Genomic DNA, 16,248 nt, shown 5'->3' on the forward strand with positions numbered 1-16,248 from the left:
TCGCGTGAAGATTCTTGATTATGTACGGAATTGTACAGACAGAGAACTTAAAATTTAATTTTTTTTAAAAATGAAGAGAAGCCCTAAGAAAGTGATTTTCTTGAGCCCCATAGTGGGTGCCAGAAATGTATATGTGAAAATGCAGGCTATGCTAACACACACACACTTCAACATGGTCCTTATTTGTGGATTCATCCCAGAATGAACATTAGATTGTTCATCCAAAAATCTGCCGGCAAAGTGACCTGTTGCCTTCTATCTAAAGGGAATTTCTTGTTAGATATCCTCAGATTTGAGGTGTCAAGCAACTAGACCCTCTAAGAATGAAGGATTTAAAAGAAAATGCGACTAATCTATATGATATGCAAGTAATCTAGATGAAGTACAAGCAACTAATCTAGGAAATAGAAGGCATTAATCTAAATGTATGCATTGTTATCTTAAATGAGAATTTTAACGCAATAACAATATGAAAGCTAGAAAATTGAGTACTCAATTCGACAACAATTCAATACTATTCAAATTTCAACCTCCGTAATGAGGAAATGAGGGTCTCTTAAATAGACTTTCTTGGAACCCATAAACAGTTGAGATCGATTTCAATCAATGATCAGGATTGAAAATGAAGTTCAGTCATAAAGGAAGATTCCCAAATCAAAGGGAGTTAACTGGCTCAGATCTGAGTGTAAGAGTCAGTCAACTCAGATAGACTTTAGTGTAAAAGCAAGTGATTTGGGTCACTTCTAATTTGATCAGCAGTGAACTGGGAATTTCCTTTTTGAACTGAAGAGAGATTTTGGAGAGATATTTAATTTAATAAAATGAGATATGCTCTCATAATTACCTTTTTCATTTAATTAAATAATTCTATTTAATTAATTAGAGGTATTTTTCTTATTTAATTAAATAACTTCATTTAATTAATTAGGAATAACTTCCCATTTAATTAAATAATTTTGTTTAATTAATTAAAATAGGCATATTTATTAAATTAAATAAATTTAATTCCATTGTACATTAGCCTTAAGATATAATTTAATTTAATTAAAGTATAAGTACTTAATAATTAAATAAAATATTAATCAATAGGTTTAATGTGAGTAATATGAGTAAATACTATAGGAATTAAATAATAAGCATGATGAATGCAAATTAGGGTTTTTTGCATTTGACAATTAAATCAAGTAGCGAGTAGCAGAATAAGAATTTGCTTAGTGAAATAGGACTTTAGGATTGATCAGAATAGACCAGAATTGGTATCATGGCAATGAGCCAATTTTGGGGTATTACAGGTAGATGTAGTGTTACTCGATAGATATAGTGTTACTCGATAGATAATCCATGCTGAGTTTACCTTGCTTTACTCGGTAAACATTATAACTTCCATGCTCAGTTTACACTGAATTCTCATGACATAGTTTGACTGCTCGGTAAACACTGAGATGCTCGGTGTAAGCAACTAAACACTTCTAAGCTTGGTGAGTGTAGGAAACTGAGTGCTGAGCTCAGTAGCTATACTGATAAAGATAAGTGTTGTCACTAATGGCAACAATAACTTAATGCCAACAATCTCTCCCTTTGGCATTAGTGACAAAACACTTATAAGCCAAAACATATGTACATAATCTGACTCACTGAATTTTGGTTTTTCAAAATTGATCTTTGTAGAACTCTTTGTAGGACTGTTGCATATACATTTCTATATATATATCTTCTTGATGATGTATATACAAAGATACTTATGTACACATGCTAATTGTATTGAGTGCTAACTCCCCCTTTCACTTATACTGATAACTCTCCTCATTTATTATGCTGAATCTCTCCCCCTTTTTGATAATAATGCCAAAGGACTACATATATAGTTTATATGGCTACACCAAAGTGAGATATAAAATATTGATGTACCTTAAGGATGGTGGCAAAAGTATTATCCCAAGTTTGATGCAAAATTTGACTGATGGAGAGAGCAATTTGAACTTCTGCTGATAATTGGATCATGTGATCAGCCATTGAGAAGTTCTGATCTTGGACCAATGTTTTGCAATGAGCAATATGTTTTTGCATTGTATCCATGATAGGAAGGATCATGTTCTAGATGTCTATTAGTGTAGACCGGATCCTTGCTTCCTCTCTCAATAGTTCTGCCTGCACATTTGCCAGATATCTAATTTTGGTGTGAAGGGAGTTTGTGGAGGAGGAGTCCACCTTTAGCTTGGATGCACTTGATTTCATATCAATGTCAATCTTATTTAGCTTATCCTTTATTTCTTTAGTAAAACTAGAAACATCACAAAGTTTGGTAAAAAGTGATGCTGCATTATTAAAAGAGTTTTCAAAATTACCCAAAAGTGTGGACAATTCAACTTGCTTGATTGCTATCTATTGAGAAATATGCTCTAGCACCTTGTCATCAAATTTCCTTTCAGCCTTTTCAATTATTTTCTCTTTTCTGGAAGGATCTTCATTAAATTTTTGTACTACCTCTTCTAACTAAATCAAAATGTGTTGAGTGGAATCTACTTCAACACCTATAGCTTCTGTAATTATATCTTTGGCATTCTCAATTATTCTGTACTCATTATCCCTTTCAGACCTTAATTGCTTCTACGTAGCTTTCATCTCTATGAGTTGACTAGCTAACCTCATCTCTTTAATGGTAGTAGTGTTAAAGTCAATCTTTGGTATCACTATCTCTATGTCTAAGTCAATGTCTATTTCAATTTCCTTTCCAATGATCAGAAGTTTTAATGGATGCTTTTGTTTGACTTCAATGATTACTAGTTTGACCTTTGGAACAAACACAATAGTGGAGATAGAAGGGCTAGCAGTGAAAAATGGGATAGGACTTGAGGATTGAATGCCAATAGAAGTGCTAACTAGATAAAGAATTGAAACACTTCCCAAAAATGGTGTCACAATCGGTAGAGTACCCATAGTAGTATCTGAACTGATTGGAGTTGAAGTGGATACGTATAATGTTGACGAAAACAAAATTGTAGAACTTACTGGAATAGATGGAGACAAAATTTTAGAACTTACTGTTACACTAATTGATGGTGAAGGAGCTAAGGTAGGTAACTCAGTAGCTGAATAAGTGATAGGCAGCTTGGTAGATAAAGTGCTTGGCACTTATGTTTCAGATACCTGGAGCTGGGATGTGGCTAGTGAAGATTGAGAAATTGAAGTGACTATTGTTTTGCTCACAATTTCACTTGTAGAAGCTATCTCCATAGTAGATTTACCAGTCTTTGGTGGAGAGCGAGGAAGGGATGCAATAATTGCTACTGCAATTATTTTCAGGTCATATTCATCTTTTTCTTCCTCAAGTGCTTCCTCCTCCTTGTCTTCTTCCTCTTTTTCTTTCATAAGTGCATGCAACCCTCCTGGTGTAATTGTGATAGATGGAGTGTTATCAAAATCATCATTGTCACTGCTATCATTATCCTTAATTTCAACAGGATCATCTGATGGCTTCCTAAGATGATATGCATCATTCCAAATATCTGGAGCATTTTTGACAACTGATTCAATGTCTTTTAATAATATAAGACAAGTATTGAATCTCTTATTCATTCTTCCTTCATGATCTTTTAATGCTTTTTTGACTTCTACATCTATCAAACTGGGTACTAATTCCTTCAGTTTTTGTTCAAATATATCTTTGATAGTTTGTACCGTGTTCTCCCATCTGACTTTTATTTTGTCAAGAAGTATTGCTAGAATTTGATATGCAAATTGATCAAGAGAGAATTTCCAAGTTCCTACTTTTCCATTACCAAGTCTTCAATCTCCTTTTCTTTTGCAGGAGTCTGAGTTTCATATTTGAGAGCTTTAAAATTGTTGATACCTGCTCCAATCCTTAACTATTTTAGTCTTTCCTCAAATGTGAGTGGAGGCCTGACAAGTACAGTTTCATGCTTGCCTTCCTTGGTTCTCCTAGTGAATACTGCAGTTGGTTTCTTCTGAGGTTTGTTGATAGACACCTTTCCTTTCTTCTTTGGTGGTTCCTCTTCTTTTTTAGATTCATGTTTTTCACCTTCTTCTTCTTCTTCTTCTTCTTCATCCTGTCCTTTACCTTCAATAAGCATTCGAGGGCCAGTTGCAGTTTTCAATTTTTCTATCTTCCTCTTGCCTTTGCTTATAGTTTGGGGTAGCTTGATTTCAAGCCCAATTCTAGCCTTTGCTTCATCATAAGTGCCAAAGGCAGGAAGCTTAGGATCTACAAGCTCATTCACCAGTGCTTCAATAATATCTCTAGTTTTATCAATATTGACCTCATAAGGAAGAGATTTTACCCATGCAACTCAGGGTCTGACTGCCTGAATGTATACTCTATCATAGTCAACCATGAAGCATACATCATCTTTGTAGTCTACAACCAATTTTGGTGGAATTCATATCCTATTGTTCATTCTTTCCTTGAAGTCTTCAAAGTAATTATCCATAACCTTCTCAAAGTTTTCACCCATCTCAGCAATAAACTCATTAATCTAATATAGAATTGGGGTGTCTTTTCTCCATACAACTGAGCCCGTTGATGGAAAGAATTTTTGAACATAGAAAAATAAGCAAGTTAATAGGGAGCCAAATTTATAGGGATTATTCTTTGAGGTCCTTATGCTATCCATATTCTTGTTTAATTATTTCAACAATAATTCTGATAGATCAAATTCTAGATTTTTCTTCACAATCTTGAATGCCAAATCCACAGCCTCACAGGGCACACTGTTCAAATGACTAGAGCTATAAATCTTGTGAGGAATGAATGTGAATGCCAAACCTTAATTCAACATCAGAGACAGTGCTAACCTTCAAACCTCTTCCATCCCATTTAGCTAGGGTTTTCTTCTAATGTTCATCCTGACCTAGGGTTTTGGTAGTTTTGGCTTTGCTGAGTATGGGGAGACCAGTAATCTTATGAATCATCCTCTTGGTGAGTAATACTGGCTGCTCTAACCATAGTTGACCATTGTGAACACGACTGAGTATGTACCTAATCCACTGAATCTGGAAACTTCTTGGCATATGCGAGATATGGGTTAATCCTTTGGTCTCTAGATGCTTATGCTCAAGTTTCAAAGAGCCATCAACGCTCATTTCTCCCAGGGCATTGTCCATTTCTAGGTTTCCAATCTCTTGAACAAAAAATTTAAAATGTGTACGAATATCGTTTATGAGGAGTACCTTTGGTGGAATTTGGGATTGAGCTCCTTTAGGGTCAAGTGACTCTGCAATGGCCGAAACAATTTTGAAGTTAGGCACTTTCCATTCTACACCCTTTACTAGCATCTCCGAACCCTTCTTTGCCTTGCTGCTACTGCTACTCCTAGATGCCATCATTTCTTGGTAGGTGTAAGAATTTTTTTGAACAAATTCTTCGCTAGATAATTGCTTGGAATTGCTTGGAATTTGTTTGAGTGCACGTGGAAATCTCTTAGCTCTAAAATTGCGGTGAAGAATGAAATCAAACTATGCCCTTTTGATGAAAATTTTGCCATAAATGCTATGTATGAAGGTAGCTAAGATGACATAGTGCTTGACAAACTATCATTCATTGCTCAATAGAAGCTTGCAACTCGGTGATCAAACAAAACTTTTGTTACTCCCGATCTAGCTTGACAAGGTCTTCAACTGACTTTCCTTGGTAGATGCAACTCGACAAAGGATATGCTTTCTTTGATCCTTATGTATCTAGAAGACTGATTTGGTCATTTAGCTTTCTTTCATTTGGAACTGCTTGAGATATCACTTGAAGATGCAGTTCCATATCCTTGTTTATGGATCTAATTGAAAATGGTGGAGTCACCCACTTCTTGAGTGACATTGCCATCATTTGAACTGTTATGCTCGGTAGATTTAGGAATCCACTGTTGCCTCATCTACTTCCAAATGTTATCAGCTTTAGCTTTCTTTTCATCTTCAATTCTACCTATATTCATGCAATTTTTAGCTATATGACCGAGTTCTGTGCATGTATAGCACCTTATAGTAGTGTCCTCCTTCCTTAGGTGATGTCTTGCATAGTTTATACCAATATGTCCATATTCTCCACAATAATGACATCTCTACCAGGTATTGTAGTCCCATCCGAATATTGATTTAACAAGTTGTTCAACTGGATTGAATGATTTGGATCTGCATTGGATGCCTTGTGACCATGCTTCTTGCATTTGTGACAATTACCTTTAAATTTTGGTTTCTCCTTGCATTCATTAGCTTTATGACCATGTTGACCGCAATTGTAGCATTTACCATTGAATTTACCTTTTCCATTGCTCCAACATTTGTCTAATGTGTGACCCAACTTACCAAAATGATTGCAAGTAGGTCTTTGATTCCTTTGGGCACCTTGTTTGGAGGTTTCACCTTCTTCCTTATAACCAAGACTAGCTTTACCTTTTTGTCTATGAAGATTCTGCTCATTTTATTGATTTAATTGAGTCATGTCTACTTGAGATTTCATTATCCTTTCAATGACTTTCTTTTCAGTGATTAAGTCATTTTCCAAAATTTCATTGATTTGTCTTTCAGATCTTAAGTCACTTTGTAAGTTTTCATTGATTTGTCTTTCAGTGATTAAATCATTCCTCAAGCTTTCATTTTCAAATCTTAGATTCATAATTTTTTCATTTTCATTAGATAGTTGATCTATAAGATCTTCATGCTGATTGGATTGATTATTTCTTGCCTCCAAGTCTTCATTTTCCTTGTTTCTCTATTCCAAAGCTTCACATAGTCTGATTGATTGGATTTCTTATTCTCTTTTAAGCTTTCTTACTTCTTCCTCCAGAGAGCCGTTCTTTGCTAGGAGTTCCTTGATTGCCTCATTAGCTTCATATGAATTGCTTGATGGTAAAAGGTCTTCAATCTTTTCTTCAACATACTGATGGTCATTCATTCATCTTGCAAGTTCCTTCCTTCTTTTTAGGGATTGGGAAAGATGCTCCTTTACTTCTTTGAGTTGAGCCATAGCCATTTCTAGATCTAGCTTTTCATTTTCAATAGCTTTGTCAAGTCTGAATATCTCCATTGTCCTTCATCTTTGCTCAAGCTATCAAATTTTATCCTGAGAACCACAAAGCTCTGATACCAATTGTTGGAAATATTCAAGATATGATAGGTTACTGAGAGGGGAGGGGTGAATCAGTAACCTCAAAACTTTAATACAATTCAACACTTTAATCATATATACTATTCACCATTCATTCATCTAATCTACTGTATGTATGAGAGATCAAACATTCATAACACATGTAAACAGTGATTTGGTGACCTTGAAACCTTCCCAATAGAAAGTAAAATTGGGGTGGGGATGATACGCACAAAAGTTCAATACTGCAATATAAAGTTGGAATGTTAAGGCTTACATTGACCACTTTTGGTGATCTGCCCTATTAGGAGCACAAAAGACTGCTAGGTCCACCTTGTTAGAGGATTTATAAACATACAATGAAGTATGCACTCGGTTAAGAGATTTACAAAAGACTATTAAGTCTACCTTGTTAAAGGATTTAGAAACTGGTTCACCTATTAGTATGAATAAATAGATTTGACTTATAACTTGATTTTTGATTAGATCCTTGAAGTACAGATAACCTTTTGTGATTGATGAATCTTTACTATTCCTTGTTAACCTTGCTGAGTATTTTTCTCTACTGCTAATTCACATTTGCACTTCTCAAAACATTACATGTATATTTCTTGATACTCTCATGCATACATCGTAAATGATATAATATATTACATATATATCATTCCAATAATTATAATTCCAAGGTCGGCTAAAACACAAGTGAACAAAACATTACTAAGTCAGCCCAATAGTAAATAACTCGAGTTCACTGAACTGACTCGATGACCTTCTGATACTCAGCGTCCATTGCATTACTCGACATCATCATGCACTTGGTAGAAGTGAAGGCTCGGTCCATACTAATCACTTGACGTAGTTCTGAACTCGATGACCACTAGTGACTTGGTAGATGTAGTGTTACTCAGTAGATATAGTGTTTCTCGGTAGATACTCCATTCTAAGTTTACCTTGCTTTACTCGATAAAAATTATAACTTCCATGCTCAATTTACACTGAATTCTCATGACACAGTTTGACTGCTCAGTAGACACTGAGATGCTCGGTCTAAACTGTTGAACACTTCTAAGCTCGGTGAGTGTAGGAATTGAGTGCTGAGCTCGGTAGCTATACTGATATAGATAAGTGTTGTCACTAATGGAAATAGTAACTTAATGCCAACAGTTTGGAGAGTCTAATATTTGAAAAAATGAAGCTTTTTGGTATTTCAAGAGCTTCAGTGCGCACTAGTGCACCTTCTCAAGGTGTGTAGGTGCACCCAGTGCACATGTGCGCAACTCCAGAGGGTGTGCACCTACAAATATGTCTACCCATGGAGGTGTACACTAGGCCACGAGGTCTATATAAACCACATACCCCCTCCCATCTTCTCACTTCACTTCATGCTCTTCAAACACCCACACCTTTGCACCCTCCAACATGTGCATTCCCAACTCCTCCACTCCCAACTTACCAACATAAAACACAAGTTCAACACTAGTAGCAAGGTGCGTACATGTGCACCTCCTCAAGGTGCACATGTGCACACCTTGTCACAAACATAAACCACAAAATCTAAACATAAAAAGCCTAAGACCTTGACACCATGAGGTACGCATGTGCACATCTTCTTAAACTAAATCTAAAAATGTAAAACACCTAAGTTAAATGTAAAGGTGCACACATGTGAACCTCTTCAAGGTGCGCATATGTGCACCCTTATGCTTTAAAAGACTAAGCAAAAAACATAAAAAGCTGTCATATTCCCCATATTGCACTTGCACAACACATGTGCACACTTTACCAAGCTGCACACATGCACACATGTGCAACTACATACAAATGGAAAAATAGGGGCCATTTAGCACACTAGCGCACCTATAAGGGTGTGCTAGGTGTGCTAAACAACATAACATGGTATTTGGAGGGAATTGACTAGATTTTCATTATTTTGGGTTGATTTTAATTAGGTTTTGATCTGTTCAAGGTAAATTAGGGTTTGTTTTAGGTCAAACTTTATCTTTCCTAACTAATGTCTCCTCCTTTATGTAGATAAGATGACCTCATAATCCTCTTCAATGGCAGAAAAGATAGCTCCAAAACCTATTGTATTCAAGTACCAAGGTGCACCGAGGAAATCCTTGTTTCAATATAGGCATTTAGAGATTAGAGATACCGAGCTTGGTCATATAGATTGGAACACATTCCTTACCATCTGCAACAAACTAAAAGAACAATCTAAAATGTTGTTGGCTCTTATCAGATTAGGTCTTGTTAACACAACATCACATCCTACATCTATTCAATCCTTGGAACCTTTAATGGCTCTTGCAGAGAACTACATTACTGAAGAGAAGGTTGTCAGGAGACTCACAGGGGAGATAGTCTTGTACCTTTGACCAAAAAATATTGAGAAGGTGTTCCATCTTTATAGGGAATACCAATATTTGAAGATAACCTATGACAGAGCAGAGAGATGGTACTATAAAAGTGAAAAGGAAGCTAGGGAGACAATTGAATCATCCTTCCTGATTGATAGAACACCAGTGGGTCACATAGTCAGCAAAGTGGACATGACCAAGGGTTATATGAAATATGACATTGGATATGCCATCATGCTTTTGAGAAAGGCCACGGGACTACCAACAACAGGGCACCTTCAAACTTGGATGGTCCACTTTATATAAACCATTAGGACAACAAAGTTGCCAATAGACTAGCCTACTATCCTCAGTGATAATTTGCATGAGAAACTCATAGATGTGAGAACCGATTTATGATTCTATATGACAATATACATGGTGTACTTACTAGCAGAAAGGACCACAAACTACCCATCACTTTATAAAAGAGGGAGCATGTAAGATTCTAATTCCTAGCCTTATGTGGAGTACCCTTAACTGGTGAAGGAGAAACTCTTAGAGTAGAGCGTAGAATATAAGGTGGTGAATGATGGCTTTATACTTGCAATCATCAGATTCATTAAAGGTGATTATGCAAAAAGGATCTTAGTAGAAGCAGTGGCCAGGATCTCAGAGATCAATTCATGCTACATCTAGTTCAAAACATTCATCTACCTAGGCATAGTTGGTGCATTCGATAACCCAAAGAAGCTCCCAAGATATCTATTGGATAGGCTCATCTTACTCAAGATTTTACACCAACTCACATCTACATATGATAGAGTGAGAAGATAGCACAAAAAGATGTGGGTATGGCCTATCACGATAGGTTCTTATGAGGTCAAGAAAAAGTAGGATATAATGACTTCTAATTCAGAATGGGATCAATATCCCTTGTCAGAGTACAACTCCCCTCACCCCTACTTTGACAACATAGGGATGGTGCAACATTTGGAAGGGAAGTAGTTTATACATGAAGATGCATTGGAAGATCATTGGATGAATGTAGTACACAACTATGATATTTGAATAAGGGATAATTGTAGGATGACTCTATATATGGCAAAAAAGGTGCTCAAAATAAAGATTTCACTTAAGGCTGTCAAGAAGGATACAAAAGATATCTTGGATCCTATATATAATAGGGACAAGATTTAAGATAGGTCATAATGAATGTGAAGATCAGAAGGGATGAGAATGAATACATTAATCATTGGGCTAGACACATAGTCTAGTTGATAAAGGAATGGGTCAAAAAGCCATTTAGAATGGACCCAGTTCCTCAGGCAATCCCCCTAAAAGCCAGAATGAGGCTAATCAAAGGAAAATGTGTGTTAGTTATAGTGCCAAACTTCCCTGCTCAATCCCTAGTGAGGTATAAAATGGTACACCAACATGAGAGGGAGGTTGAGTACTTCAAGGCAATTAAAGGAAAGAATAAAAGGAAGAGGGCATCTGCAAAGGAAAGGGAGAAAACTATTATAAATTTATTTAGTGCTCCCCTAAGGATTCGTGACATGGGCTTAACTACCTCTTGTGTACTATAAGTTGAGTGGTTTTATCAAGCATTGATAGATTGGTCTTTTGGTGAAATGACAACCCCACTCTAACAAGTGTTATTAGAGCTTGGTCATAGGTTCAAATCCTCAAACCCTTAGGTGATGTTGAGGGGGAGATTGCTATAAATTTATTCAATGCTCCCCTCAGGATTCATGACAAGGGCTTAAATGCCTCCTATGTACTATAAGTTGAGTGGTTGTATTATGGATTGATAGATTGGTCTTTTGGTGCAATGAAAACCCCACTCTAATACAAACATCCCAAGCAACTCAACAGGAACAAGAGCCACAAGGTGAGCAAGAAGATTAAGAGCCCATCCAAGAGCCACAAGCATTGTCACAACTAGAAGTGGTAGAGGAAGAGATAGAAAAAAAGTACAAAGAAGAATAGAGTGTTCCATCAATGGCTACACAATAAAAGGAAGCCTCCACCTTGGCTCCAAAAAGGGAAAGAATTCAATCATTAGTATTAGTGAAAAGGAGGAGAAGGTTAAAGAAGAAAAATAATCTATTTCCTCAAGTTCCTAAAATAGTCCTAGAAGTAGAGGTGGAAGAGGAAGAAGGGGAACACATTGAATATGTCCCCTTGAACTAAAGGACTTCTATAGCTAGGGAAACAAAAGAGGAAAGGAGAATAATCTCAACCATGATGTCCTCATCTATTCTGAAAGAACTTATTGAGGTTTCAACATGAGAGGATGAGAAACAACAATGGATAGCTGATATAGAGGGTCAAGAAACAAATGTCTTTGACCTCTCTGATTTTGACTTCATGCAAGTAGGCACTGAGATGGTGGGAGAAAAGATAAGAGATACTCCCCCAAGTAAATCCTTAGGAGAGGACTAGAATCAATTGCCACCTCTACCTCAAGGACCCTTGGGAAATTTGCCACCACCATCTCAGGATTTATCATCCCTAGATAAAGGCTCAATAACTCCACTTCCTCCCACTATAGAAATAGAAGAACAAACAATGGAGAAATCAAAGCCCCAACAACTACAAGATGATGAAGTATGAGAGGAAGGGAAAATATCCAAAGAGCCTCAACAAACTCCTCACAATACAGAGGCTAGGACCTTAGCCCAAACAAATATAGAGACTCCATCTAGTGATCTTTCTCAATGAGAAAAGACTCCATAGAGAAGTGATAAGGGGAAGGGCCCTGTAGTGGAAATAACTTCTTTAAAAAATACATGTCCTCCATGGGCACCACACTAAAATGGTTGAAGAGAGAAGCCATGTTCCACTAGAAAAGATAGCTAGACCTGGTAGTCAAGGAGGGAATGAAATAATTAGAGAACGCACTTAAGAAGCCTGAGCCACCTACAGATGATGCACAAACATTGGCCTTCATAATAAAGAACCAAGATCAGGACTAACTTGCACATATAGCTAGTCCTCCTCCACATGCTGACATTGAGGAATTGACTCCTAAGGATTACTAGATCAAGGAGATCATTTTGGGAAGGCCCACGATAAACACTACAAAACTAATGATCACTACAAGCATGAAGGAGGTGTTCAGACATATGGACCAGCACGAGTCTAAGTTGATAGCACTCAGGAAGCAAAATGAGATATTAAGAGGTTATCTGCATAAAATTGTGGGTCTAATTGACTTGGATAATGCAGATATCACTCATCCTATGACATTAGAGAGAAAAGAAAAGGGGAATGTACAATTAGATCCATTTTTTGAGGCATGTCAGTGATGGCATGACAATTTTGAAGAATAAGGTGTACAGATAATACAGGGGAACTTGAACCTATTGCACCATATTTAGTTGAATGTGGCTAAGGTGGTATCTATAGTGAACCAAGATTTTGGGTTAATGGATGAGGTACATACCTGGAGAAAAGACCTACATGCCTTGACATCAATAAAAGGTCAAAGGTATCATACACTCATATAATAATACACAGCTAAGGAGTTGGATAAACTTGATGATTGGAATGAAAAGTTATCAACCAACAATAAAGGCATGGAGGGACTATAAGTAGATATACAAAAGATAAGGAATCAAACACAAGAGAAAATTTTGGAAGCGGGAAGGTATTACAATGCCACTTGCCTTGAGATCTTTGAAGATGAGTCCAAATCAAAGATCATTACAACATAATTAGTAGTCCAACAATTCAGAGGAACACTCAAGAATGCTTCGTCAAATGAAGACATAAGACAAACATTTAAAACTGAAGAGGTATTGTTGGAGTTAAATAGAAAGTGTGAAGATTTTGTAGATACTCGGACCAATCTAAGCAATTATTGGTAGTTAGTAAAGGACAAATATAGAGCTTTGGATTTTCCAAAAGTTTCCCAATTAATAGAAATAATCAAGAAATTCAAAAGCAAACATCTAGACATCATTTTGGTCTAAAGAGGAAGAAAACCTAGATGTTGGAAATGTAGTTTTGACACTTCAAATTTTTTTGGATTTTTGGAATTTGTCATCAAGGTGTGCTTTTCATAGTGGTGTGTCGACAATTTTGAAGAAGTAGAAGTATGTTGATAGTTTATTCCTAAATTAGAGCATTCCATGCATCTGAAACACATTTTGATGATAGTTCAACTCCTAGAAATGCCTAGAGAAGGCCAAGCTTCCATTTTAGAGCTTCCAGAGACTCCTAGATTATCTTGCAGCTGCATTTCTTCTTATCTTCTCATTATTTTATTCTTTTTGTGTCATGTTAAGGCTCATGCACCTATTAATGAATATAAATTGGGGTAAAGACCTAATTAACACCAATTAGAGAGTCAATTTGAATATAATTGTATATGAGCAATGTTAGTATGCTAATAGAAACCAAATTTAAATAAAGCTTCTACAAACTAAACAAAATTCATAAAATTCAAGATAGACTAAGATGAACTCTCAATTGAGAATATGAGCCATTAATGGGCTCTCTCAATGAGAAGCTCTCTTGTTGAGTAGCTTTGTCTAAATAGATAGGATGTATGCTCAAGCTTTATGCTTCAAAAAGGGCTTCAAATGGAGTTGGAATTTGGGTGTGAGTGTATGGTTTTGATGTAAAATGGCTTCTCAAAATGGCATTATGACTTTACTTCATGGATTGTGTTATTTTGCAAAGGGGAAGGATCCAATTTATAGGCAAGAGGCTTGAGGGATTGAGGGCTAAGATGCAAGGATGAGAAAAAGCTCATGGAGAGCTTAGATTGCATGAGAGGAGAGCACATGGATTGTGCTTCCTTACAACCAATCAAGGAGTGACACATGTCACATGGTGAGAGGATGGAGGAAAGGGGAAGGATGAGTCAACAAAGGAGGCTCAAGGGATAAAATCTTCATAAAGACCCTTCATAAGTGCTTTGTAAGAACATTTATGACCTTGTGGGCTTTATAAAGTTTTGTGGTTGAAGATATTTGTGAGAGATACCATGAAATTCGAATTTGAGGGTTTAGGGGGGTTTTAAGCTTGCTTAGGGTTGTAAAAATGATTAGAGGAAGGGTTAGAGATGGCTTAGGACTAGGCAAGTGGATGACAAGTGGATTGCAATTAATGAGGGTGTGTGAAGGAGGAGATATTTGTTAACTTTGGCTTGAGTTAGCAAGTCTTAACCCATGTTTAGGGAATGTGACAAGGGTAGGAGGGGATTAGGATTAGGATTAAAGACATCTTCTAGAAGAGTCTAGGCTTTGGATGAGGATGAAGACTTTCTAGAAGAGTCTAGAACTTCCCAGGATAAGATTTTATGAAATAAATAAAGTTTTATTTATTTCAAGGGTTTGGGTTGAGGAGATATTTATTAAAATATTTTTAATAAACATGAGGATTAATATTTAATCTTGATTAAATATTTTGAGTTGGGATTAGGGGTAGGAAATGATGAGATTAGCCTTTAATCAAAATTAAAGAAGGATTATAAGATTTTGGAAGAGGTTATTGGTCTTAAGGAAATTGGCCAACTTTTGGAAAAAAAAAAAAAAATTATTTATTTTGGGATTTATGATCAATTTATCAATTAAATAATTAATAAATAAGAAAATAATGTTTAAATAAGATTTAAACATTTTTGGGAGGGATTCCTTAATTAAATATTTTTAATTAAGATAAAGAGATTTAATGGCATAAAAATAAATAAATAAATTAAATAATTAATTAATTAATAAATGATGATGTCATCAGAACTTTTTCAGAAAATAAAAATACTTTATTTTCTAAAGGATTTTTGGTCAATTTATTAATTAAATAATTAATAAATAAGGAAATAATGTTTAAATAAGATTTAAACATTTTTGGGAGGGATTCCTTAATTAAATATTTTTAATTAAGATAAAGGGATTTAATGGCATAAAAATTAATTAATTAATTAATTAATAATTAATTAGTAAATGATGATGTCATCAGGACTTTTTCAGAAAATAAAAATACTTTATTTTCTAAAGGATTTTTAGGTGTCTACATTTTGCCCCTCTTTGATGTGATGCCGCAAGTGGCATGGCATCAAAGATAAGAAAATAAGATGCCCAAGGCTAGAGCAGAAGAGGAGAGAATGGACTGTGAGATGCCCCCTCAAGAAGGCGGTGGGGAGAGAAAGCGAGGCTCAACGACTTCTTGAAAAGTACAAGAATCCGAGATGAGCAAGAAGACTCAGATTTGCTTAAGAGAAGAGGTTTGGTTAGCTCAAACTCTCACTACGGGAGAATGATAAAGGGAGAATCAGAGGCACAAGAGGAAGCAAGCTTAAGATCTCAGGGATTGCAGAGGATGAAGGAGCAGAGCGCTATAAAAGGAATCAAGATGGGGAGATGGATGAGGGGATTAAAAAAGCTGATGCAACAGGATTTCAAAGAGTCAGATTGGCGGAAGATGGGTTTCGGAGATCCCTAGGACTAGGATTGTGGATCTCGAAAGATGATGCTTGGTGGATTGATTTGGATTGGTGGATCCCTAAGACTAGGATTGTGGATCCCTAAAGCTAAGAGTGATGAGTGATTCAAAGAAATACTGATGCATAAGCTGGGGTAGGAGAGATGGATGCTGGATATGGATGGGGGATAATGGAGATGAAGGAAAACCATTGAAGCTTTTTGAGCGGGGGGGATACTTCAAAGAGAAGTACCACCATGTAGTTGAGCACTAGATTTTCTATAGGACTATTGGTTAATTGCCAAGGTTACCAAGAACATCAAGGCCTATTCACCAACTATCTAGAGGACTGACAAACTGACTCGAAACAAACACACAAGGGTT

The sequence above is a fragment of the Cupressus sempervirens genome, chromosome 3 (genome assembly GCF_028749045.1).
Source record: "Cupressus sempervirens isolate cs-2001-9-10 chromosome 3, ASM2874904v1, whole genome shotgun sequence".
Classification (NCBI taxonomy): domain Eukaryota; kingdom Viridiplantae; phylum Streptophyta; class Pinopsida; order Cupressales; family Cupressaceae; genus Cupressus; species Cupressus sempervirens.